This window comes from Corapipo altera, unplaced genomic scaffold (assembly GCF_003945725.1).
Source record: "Corapipo altera isolate COAL_440 unplaced genomic scaffold, ASM394572v1 23b, whole genome shotgun sequence".
In the NCBI taxonomy this organism is placed as follows: domain Eukaryota; kingdom Metazoa; phylum Chordata; class Aves; order Passeriformes; family Pipridae; genus Corapipo; species Corapipo altera.
Window position 1 is genome coordinate 15929343 of NW_020884885.1, and position 10102 is coordinate 15939444.

Genomic DNA, 10102 nt, shown 5'->3' on the forward strand with positions numbered 1-10102 from the left:
TCTTAAGCAATGCTTTTGTCACCCTTCTAACTGTGTTTTCTTTCTGCTTTGGTAAAGATGAGTAATTTTAGATTGTGGTCTGGCGAAAAAGGGGGGAAAACATTCAAAACTCACGGGAGGTTCAGTCTGTGTCCCTTAATTGATGAAGCTTGTGAGCTGTTTTGGTGAGTGACAATGACTCTCTTGTCCTGCCTTGAATAAAATTCTTTTTTCCTTGTGATAAAGAATGTTCTCTGATTGTCACAGATGTCAACTACCACTTTCCTTTCTCTCAGACTGCTGGCTTGTATGGAACAACAGAAAACATGTGTACTCCAGTGCTGGGACCAGATTAGTGAGGCCAGTCAGTTCAGGAATTGCAGGATTCATGATTGCTCGATAGGTCTGCTCCCTTGCAAACTTCGTGGGACACACAGGAGTGCTTTAAGATTTTAAGATGGGAATCTTTGTTATTCTTTGCTTTGGCAAAGCGTGGGATTGTGGTTTTGGTGTTTTGGGATGAGAAGAGCCTAATCAACTGCAGGCCATGTTCCTGTAGAATTGGGATACAGGTCCCCTGGAAAAGGAAATGCAGCCTTGCTAGGAGACAATGAGGTGTGGTAGTCTGCCCTCCCCCACATTCCCCCTTGCATCACAGAGGAAAATGGTTACAAAGGGAGGGAAGGGAAGGAAGATGGTTATGCTTTCAGAATCTGATAGGTTTTCAAATAAAAATCTTGTATTCCATTAAATATGCAATAGTTTTTCTTCTTTGTGGTATGGGACATCCATTTCTTGACCTTCCTCCCACCACCCTCCTTACTTAAATACATTAATCTTTTTACTGGGAAATCCTGGCTGTTGGTTGGGTTTGTTTTGCTTTTTCCCCATTTAATGTAAAATGTTTCCTTATCTAGATGTTTTATTGCTATTACTTTATGAAATGCTTGAAATATATCTGAAGTTCTTGTTCACCTAAAGTACCTGTTCTTGTTTAGGCTTAGATGAACAAACTGGAATAAAGAGGATATGTGTTGTATTCCTGCTTTCTGAAGAGTAATGATGTATTTTGGTAACTTGTCACTGCCACCAATACATGAGTTCTGTATCAGTTGTCCAAAGATACCCACTAAAATCTTTTTGCACTAGTATGTTTCTTCAATTTTATGGGCTCTATTTTCTTTTAGAAAACAAGATCCTTTGTACAACTTTGTAACAGGAAAATTTAGGGGAACTTGAGGACTTTGAATATCTCTGTTGCTGCTGACTTGTGGACTGGCTGTTTGACTTCAGAAGATTTTCCATGGGGCAGATGTATTTCCCCACTCCTGCTAATTGCTGACTCTTTCTTTATCAAGACCCTTTTCTGGGGAAGCTGCTAATTTTAACAATCAGGAACACATAAGCAGCCATGAGTGGGTGTTTCTGAGAGCAGGAGTGAGGTGCAGGAAAGGAAGGGTTTCTGCTTTGGACAGCACTGGTGGCTTCATTGGTGCCTTGAACCTGTCACAGTCATGTCTGAGTACAATGTGTCTCTCATGAGGAGGTGGTAAAAAGGATCCAGGTTCCAGTAGTTAATAGCAGCTGGCTAGTGCTAGCTATGGTCTCTGTCCCATAGGATTGACTACAGGGAGTTCCAAGTGAGGATGCATCTTGCATCTCTTAGCTTTGAGATTGTTCATTTCCTTGACACCTGCAGGCAAAGATAATGCCTGTTTTTTTCTTTTTAAAGGAGGTCAAGAAGAAGAAGCTACTGTGGAGGCATTGCAATATGACTTTGAGAAAGAAGGTGCCCAGGGAGTTTGTAGTCTCTCTCCCCTCCCCCCTTCTCTCACCTGTGTTTGAGGTGAGGTTTCCTGGGCTGCCAGCTGGGTAACTGGTATGAGATGGAGCAAGAGCAGAATAGAGCAAGTTCTGTGGAAGTACTGGCAGCTGGTGTCAAACACAGCAAGCGAGCAGGGATTCAAGAACAACTCTTCAGCCTTATGCATTGCTTTTGAATTCCCGAATGTTGCAATGCTGATGACATTGGTTCCTAATTCGTGTGATCTTCTATTAAGCAATACAAGACATGACAAATGAAGCAGCAGGAATTTCCTTGAGCGGCGTTTATTTTAGCTCATTAACTTGCTTGCAGCTCTTGTCCTGTAACTGCATTGAATAAGTCTGTGCTCATACAAAGTTGCATGCAAAGAGCACAGCCTAGTGCAGTGAGTAGGCGAGTGCCCTGGTGTAACTGAGGAGAGCCTGGCCCGGTGTTTATCTGATGGTAGGACTGCTTTGGGCAATCCTGACTGTACTGAGGATGAAGAGCAGCAGCTGACTGGCTGTTTTCTGTGGAACTGTTGTCCTGCTAGTTTTCTCGTTGTCCTCAAGGCAGGCAGGATGTTGGATGTGCACTCTGACCATTTGCTCTTCAGGCAGCTGACCCAATTGTTAATAACTGTGGTAAAAGTCTAGAGGAAGTTGGTACTAGTATCATCATCTGATAGCTGATGTATGAAAAGTTGCCCCTAGGAAGGTAGAAGTGAACTCCCATGTGGAGTCTACGTGCTCTATGCCTGATTTATCGCTAACAGGCAGAATAATGAAACTGCAAGGTATTTTGGTGGAGTAGTTAGGATATGAAGCCTGAGCTGATAAAATCTAATAAATAAAGCATTTTGATCCATTACAGCCTTTGCCTTCACTGGAAATATTCTTAAGTTCTTTGTTGGATTAGAGTAATATCCTCTAAATAACCTGGCTGATAGAACAAAAGAAGGGGATTTTAGGAAAGTATAAGCAATCATCAGTAATAGGAATATTTTTTTTCCAGTTTGCTTCTTAGGTTAAAATAACAGGAACCAGATGTAAAATGGCAGATATGTTTAGGACTTGAATTTGCTTTGTGAATTACCATGTCATGTCTTGGAGAGAACGGTAGGCAGAAGGAGCAGTGTGCTGTGCCAAATGGGCAGGAATTTTAAATTATCTTCTTTTCTCACTTCTGAGAAACTGAATCAAAAATACCTGTTGCTTGCGTAAGTATCTCTGGCACATTTACTGGGAGATACTTCCCAAAGGAAGAGTAGTGTTCATAGTAATTTTCATTAGATAGCATGCATTGCTTGTTATCTACAAGTAATTGAAGTTCTAGAAATGTTAAGCAGAACTTTAGAATCTAAACAATTTACCCAAAACCCCCTTATTTTCAACAAAAGCCTTAAACAAAAGCTGTATAAACTTCTAGCTTTCATCACTTTCATGATACTATAATTAATTAGCTATTTCCTGCCTCTTTTTTAGAAGTTGAAAACTCAGCCAAAATATGTTTGGAAGATGAACGAAAGAGTTTGGTTTGCCAAGAGGGACAAACTCTTTTGGGGCAAAGAGTGAACCATCACTTTCTGGTCTTTCTCCTAAAAAAAACATTTCCTTCTCATTGCTATAGGTCTCACTCACACTACTTTCCTGCCTCTTTTTGTCTTGCTAGAGGCTGAGTTTGCAGATTCTGATACTAATATATTATAGCAGGCTGGAAAGGAGGGATGCTGATGGAATTATGTCTGTCAGTGAGATCTTGTGAAAGTGCCTCTTCTAGGACTGTTTATCTAAATTTTTAAGGGGTATTCCATGAACAGGATGATAAATATACCTTACATAAAGTGATATTTTCCTATTAAAAATCTGTGATGCCTTTCATAGTTTGTACGCCACAGCAAACTAGAGGTCGGAAACATACTGACAATGTAGCTTTGCTGTGTTGTTTTGTTTTTAAATCAGCTCCCTTTCTGGGGAACTTCTGAGTTAGACCAAGTCCTGCATGAAATTCAGTTGCTAGCAGGTGGAAATGAGAAAGACATGGACTTGTTTTTGTGTGTGGCAGTGAACAGCACAGTGATGTGGTGGAACAGTGATGCCTCACTGCTTGCAGTCTAGTCATTACCGCTCCTCTCCTCAAGGTGATGAAGTAGGAGAGGTGCATTTCACTCCTGTATTCCTAATTCAAGGTGGGATGCTGTGGGAGCATGATACTGTGGTGTTGTGCAGCGGCTTAGGCTGGCCAGTTAAGGAAAATCATTAGTGAGGGAGGTGAAAGACATGGCCTTGGAAAGGGGAATTGGATGAGATATAGGTGAGCAAAGGATGCCTTTGCTTTCAGGAGCATTGGAGCCATCTGTATGATGAAGGAAGGAGGCGAGGGGACTTTTCCCTGGGCTGCATCTCTGGGCTGACTGCATGGCAGTGTCTCTCTAGAGTAGCTAACTCCAGTTGACTGAGAGCTTTTTTTCTTGGCTTTCTTGGGCTTCCGCCAACTCAACTAGAAAAATTAGAAGGCTGGGTCTTGCTGAGGAACAAAAAGCTGCTAGTGAAATGATTTAAGTACATGTGATACAATTAGGCTGTATCAGGTGTGAGGGAAGAAGGTAGCAAGGGTCAGTTCCTAACAAGAAGTGCATGCTCTAGTGTTGGAGATGACTTGAGAGCTGAATTCCTTTCCTAAGGGAAGGAAAGGGTGTGTTTCTGAACGCCGTTAGCTGAAAGGAGGGTACGGTTGCAGGGAGACTCCCTGCATTGAATCAAGTTTGTGTTCTGTCTCTTCAACTGCAAAGCTAAAGACATGTCCCTTCCAATCCTGTGTGTGTGTGTGTGTGTTTGTGTGAGATGACTCTCAGGGGACGTTAATGTTGCGGTTACCATGGGAGCCAATTCAAAGTGGATTGTCATGCCATCAGAACTAAAAGATATATGTAAATTCTGTGGTAGCGTTTTGCAGAGGTTTGGGAATATTTCTTACAAGAAAAGTATTTCTGTTATTTACATAGGGTTATTACATCTATGTGTGTTAACCATTTCTTAAAATCAACCTGACTCTGTGATAGATAGAACAGATAGACAGTCAGACAGCTCAAAGTGAGTACAGGTTAAAGAATTCTAACTCAGGATACAAATTTCCCCATGGAATTATTCTGTTTGCTTGTAGTTTTTTTGAGTTACCTCGATCCCATTCTTATAGTGCATTCATCAAAATCCAAGAATCTTTTTTCCTTGCATATTTATATCTTCATCCTTTTCACTGCCCTGTTTGTGTTGGCTGACACTTTCACCTGCCTCAGTCCTCGAGAAAGTCCTCAGCCAAGACTTGGAGACGCTCATTCTAGAGAAGACCACTGTGGTAACAGCAACACACTATGTACCTCGGACTTGTTTTTTCATCCGTGGAAATCAAATGGTTATTCATGCTGGACCCCTACAGTTTAAAACATCTGCTTGTCACCAGAACTTGTTCAGTGACTTTGGACTTAACAGCTTGGGGGCTGAGCTCTGGACCTTCAGGATCTCTAGGTTCCTGTGCTGACAGTGCTTCTAGCACTCGCAGCATCTCAGTCCACCAGCACAGCAGAGATGGCAGATGTGCTTCTCTGGAAACTTCTTTGTGTGAAGTTATATCAAGTCTCTAAATTTTAATTGCTAATTTATTTTAGAAAAAACAGTTTGTCTCTGACCTACATATGGGACTCAAATGTGACTTTCTGACTCTTGTAAGACTTCTTTATTGTTGAAAATCTGAAATAGTATTAAGACTACGGGGATCCTGTTGTCTCTTTTCTTGCAACTTTTATTTTCTGCTGCTAGTGTGGACTCTAATTCTTCATGGAGAAGAAAGCTACATCAACAGGTGGAGAGTTCGGAACTCTTATTGGTTGCTGTTTGTAGGCCCCCTGGGGAATTATAGGAGAGCTCTTTTTGAGCAGAACTGATTGGTTTGTTTTTAATGCAGTCTCTGTAGAATTCTTTTTTTAATTGTTCTTGTTTTTTTTTTTCCTATTTCTCAGTACAGAAAAAACTCTGGTCTGTGAACAAGAATTCTTATTATTACGGGCTGTAGATTTTGATGACTTGTCAAAACACAATAATAAAACCTTGAGCCACCTCTGGAGACCATTCTTTTCCAATGCAAAAGTTCTGCATTGGAAAATCTAATTCTTTGTTCCAGTGTTATTGGAATTGTTTAATCTGGTTTTGCTCATTTATTAGGAGGAAGTGCTTTCTGTCCATCAAGCACACAAACTATTAAGGAAACTTTACTGTATCATTCCCATGACATATGGCATTTTCCTAATAACATTACTATTCAGGCAATTTCATTCAGATTTTATCAAATATTCTAGGCAGGCCTGTTTCAGGAACAGGATGTAATGATAAAGATGTGCACAGCTGAGGAAGCCAAATTATTGTGAGGAGTACTGCTAAGGAACTGGAAGGCATTGTTCTAGTTCAAGGAGAGTATAAGCTTTTGGTGCAGGTGACATGAAAATGAGGGAGTCTGCAAAACAGAGAGGAAGCAAAGGCTGATATTCTGTATTGGGTAATAAACTGATAGTTCCTCTTACTCAGGGATTCCAAACTCACTTTTCAAGCATCAGTGAATGATTTGATTGTACAGTCATGGTGTACTTCATCACCAGTATGTGTTGTAAAAACTTTGATTGTAGGACAGTGTTTGAGTGGTTGATGCCCAGGGAAGTGCTTGAGTCGCCATCCTTGGAGGTATTTTAAAAACATGTAACATGGCAGTGCTGGGTCAGTGGTTGGACTTGATGATCTTAGAGGTCTTTTCCAGTCTAAATGGTTCCATGATTTGGCTTTTGGTTCAGTAGAACATTGTTCCAAAGGGATAAAGCCATTTTTTGCAGAAGAGACTGTTAATGGAAGGGAGAGGAGGATATTGGTTCTAGTCTGTGAACTTTTGTTAAGCATAATGTATCTAGCACCTTTCATTCAGGACATATGCTTTCAGCTTCCCGTAGAAGCTGTTTGCTCCTGTTTAAAAGTTGTACTCTCAAAACAATGCATACTGCTGTGCATATGATTCTCCCTCAGGGAGGAAAGAGAATAAACTGAGCATCAGATATGAGCTGCAGCACTTAGTGCACTGCTGGGAGGCACTTGGATACGACAGTGATATAGGCAGTGTCAGAAGCGATGCAGCAGAGAAGAGAAAGTGTCTGTGCCAGCAGATGATGTTTGATGTTTGCCACAGTATTTCTCTAGAGCACTGCTATGTTTAAGCACCTAAGCCAAAAGCATTTTTGCTCCACAGCCCCCAACTACTCTGTAAATACAGCTAGAGCACCTTGTGGCTCCAGCAAATGCAAAAAAAAAAGTAGATTTTTTTTTTTATTTTTTTTTTTTAAGATTGAGGCAAGCTCCTACCTTCCCTGTGCTAGTTGCTGCTCCAAGAAAGCTGGAATCCATGAACTAATACAATACAATTTCTTGATTGATTTTTATGGAAAGGATTTTTACAAAACTTTGGGATCTAGGAATTTACTTGTCACTGACTTTCCTCAGGGTGCATAAGCATTGATTCTCTGTGGCTATCTGGAGAGCATCTGAATGCTGTTACAGCATCCTTCTGAAGATGCTGACAGTGTTGTATAAGCAATCATGAGGCCTTATAGGCAAGGGAGGTAAATGATTCTTTTTTTATCAACTGTATATCTCTGGGGGGGGGAAGGTTGTCTCCATAATACCTACAGAATAGATTATAGCAAGGCTCTGGGACTTGCAGTGGCAAGTGCTGCCAAGTGAAGAAAGTTTGTTGATATTGCAAAGGGCTGCTGGTGTCAGAGAGTTCATGCCTTACATACGAGTTTCTTGGTCCCTATTTTTGTGTAAAGTTTACATGCTTACACTAAAGTCAACTGTAGTTACATAGTTTTTTGGAGAGCAGGAAAGATGTTAAAAGACTATGGCTTTTCCATCTTTCCCCCTGCTTCTCCCTCCCATAGCAAAGCTATTCTCTCCAGTCTGGGCTTCTGATTTTTTAAATTCATTTCTATAAGGGTTTCTCAATAGAGAACGTTTATTTCTAGCCATGAAAGACTGCGCTATAGAAGTACTGTTTCCATTTAAAAAACTTGATCTATAAAAATGCTCTGTCTGCATGGGCACTGTATGTTAGCACTTCAGGCACATTCCTGTGCTGATTTCTTGTCAAAGATAGTCTTTTCCCTGTATCTTGTTCAAAGAGTCTTTTACTTCTTTTTGAGGCCTGAAGCCAGTACTGTCATAAAATATGATAATGTCTTCAAACTGACAATTACCTGGAGATATTTTTTCTTGGATAAATTTATTTGCCTTTATTTTTCTGTCCTGTGTGCAGAAACAAGGCAGCAGTATAATTCTCATGTGCTTTCTGTTCTGTTTGACCCTGTTTCGTGGAAACTCTTCTTCAGGGATCACAGTCATGTTTTTGAATTGGGACACTGTATGATCTTCTCAGCTGTGCTGAAAGGGCAACATAAAAATGACAGAAGCAAGACAAAGTGTAGTGTGAACAAGCTCCAGTAGCTTAGTTGAGAAAAGCTTTGTTCAAGGCATCACATAAATACGACAGAAGATAGTTTTATGCTTCAAAAAATGAAGAGGGATTTATGTAGGTAATCTTTGCAACCTAGTAAAAATATCATAGTACACAGAAATTGAAGTGTTACAGCTTTCTGTGATCTAAATTGGCATCTAATCTTAGTCAGTAGGTGAAACAACACTTGAGGATTTTGTTTATAGTCATTGCTTTTTTTTTATCACTTAAGAACAAAGTGGTGTTTTGAAAACCTTCATTATGGGAATCAGGCAAATAAGGCAATTCAGGTAATAAGTAAAATCTCTGAAGATCAAGAAAACTCCATGCTTTACATCGTATTTAGAATTGCCTCAGACCTTTTTTTAATGTCCTGGCTCTAAGTCTGAAAACTGCATTAGGGGGAGGAGGGTTATTGAGACAAAAATAATTTTCTGTTTAGAGCCTAAAACTGTATTTTGCCTATTGGATAAATCCTACAGGTTCTTTTTTTTTTTTTTCAAATCAAGAAGTTGCTGTTCTTGCAAAGGAAATGCTTGACTTAACAGGGATTGCCGTAGCTGTGGAGCAATTTTTTTTCTCGTCAAGAAAGTGTAAAAGCTTCAGCTTATGTTAATTCTGTGTAACTAAAACTGTCTAAGAATTAAACATCTAACTAGTAATTTAGGGCTTCTTTCTGCAGGGGACAGGGGAAACCAAAGGGAGATTGATCCCACCTCAAATAGGGCTTTCCTCAAGATGGGCTATGTTGAAGAATACATTTAGTGCCAGTAGCTGAGTGTGCAGTGCAGTGTGAGCTGCAGGTTGTGCCCTGGGTGGGGGAAAATGGTGGGAACCCCATGTGACCTGGTGTGGACCCTTTGCATCACAAAGAGCATGGGACCTTTGGCACCTCCAGGTGATCAGACAATCAGGGACACAGCAGAAGCCAAGGACTCAGCAGGAAGACACCCTTACAGTATATGGGGACAATGGTCTGGTGTGTAGGGAGTCAAATGGGGCACTCATCTGGTCATTGGAGCTGCCAAGTGTGAAGGGCTTCAGTCCCAGCAGTGAAAGTCTGGAGTGGTGAGAGTGCAACTGCCAGAGTGGCTCCGGAATGGTCAAACAGGGAATTTTCCTTAACCAGCTGTATTGGAGTTGCTGTTTCTTTTCTTTGGCTATACAAGGAACTGAGATGTCCCTGTGAGACTGACTGCATCCAACAGTTCAGTGGCTCAAGTTGGATAGAGATGTTTGCATGATTTGAATCCCAAGCGTAGTCCTTAGAGCAACAACTGACTTTGTTACAGAGGCTGTACCTTGAGGTTGTGCAGCATTTGCAACCAGAGATATTTTACTTTGAAGCATGATGCTCAGTTTGTGGGGTTCTCCTGCTGGTAGCTTACATGTATTTAGTGGAGTGTGATGGTAATTGTGTGTAGAAGACCCAGCTTCAGAACCTGCTTCTCCTGTTCGACAAGCAGGGTCTATTTGCAAAGACTTCACAATGTGCTTGGAAGAAGTTCAGTGTGTTTGCTTGGACAGCTAAGTGCTTAGTGCAGTAATGGTGAGGAAGGGTGGATTTTGTCAGCATGGTGCAATAAAACTTGCAGAAAAAATAGAGGGAACATATCTTAAATGAAAAAAGGACTTTTTGAAATAGGAGATTGTGTATGTAAAATCAAAGGTTTTGGAGCTGGGAGTTAACTCTAGGTTTTGGAGTGTGTTTTTTTCCCCCTGAACTCACTGAGTAATTCCACTGTTGTCCAAGTTTACAGACCTTTGGGGTTC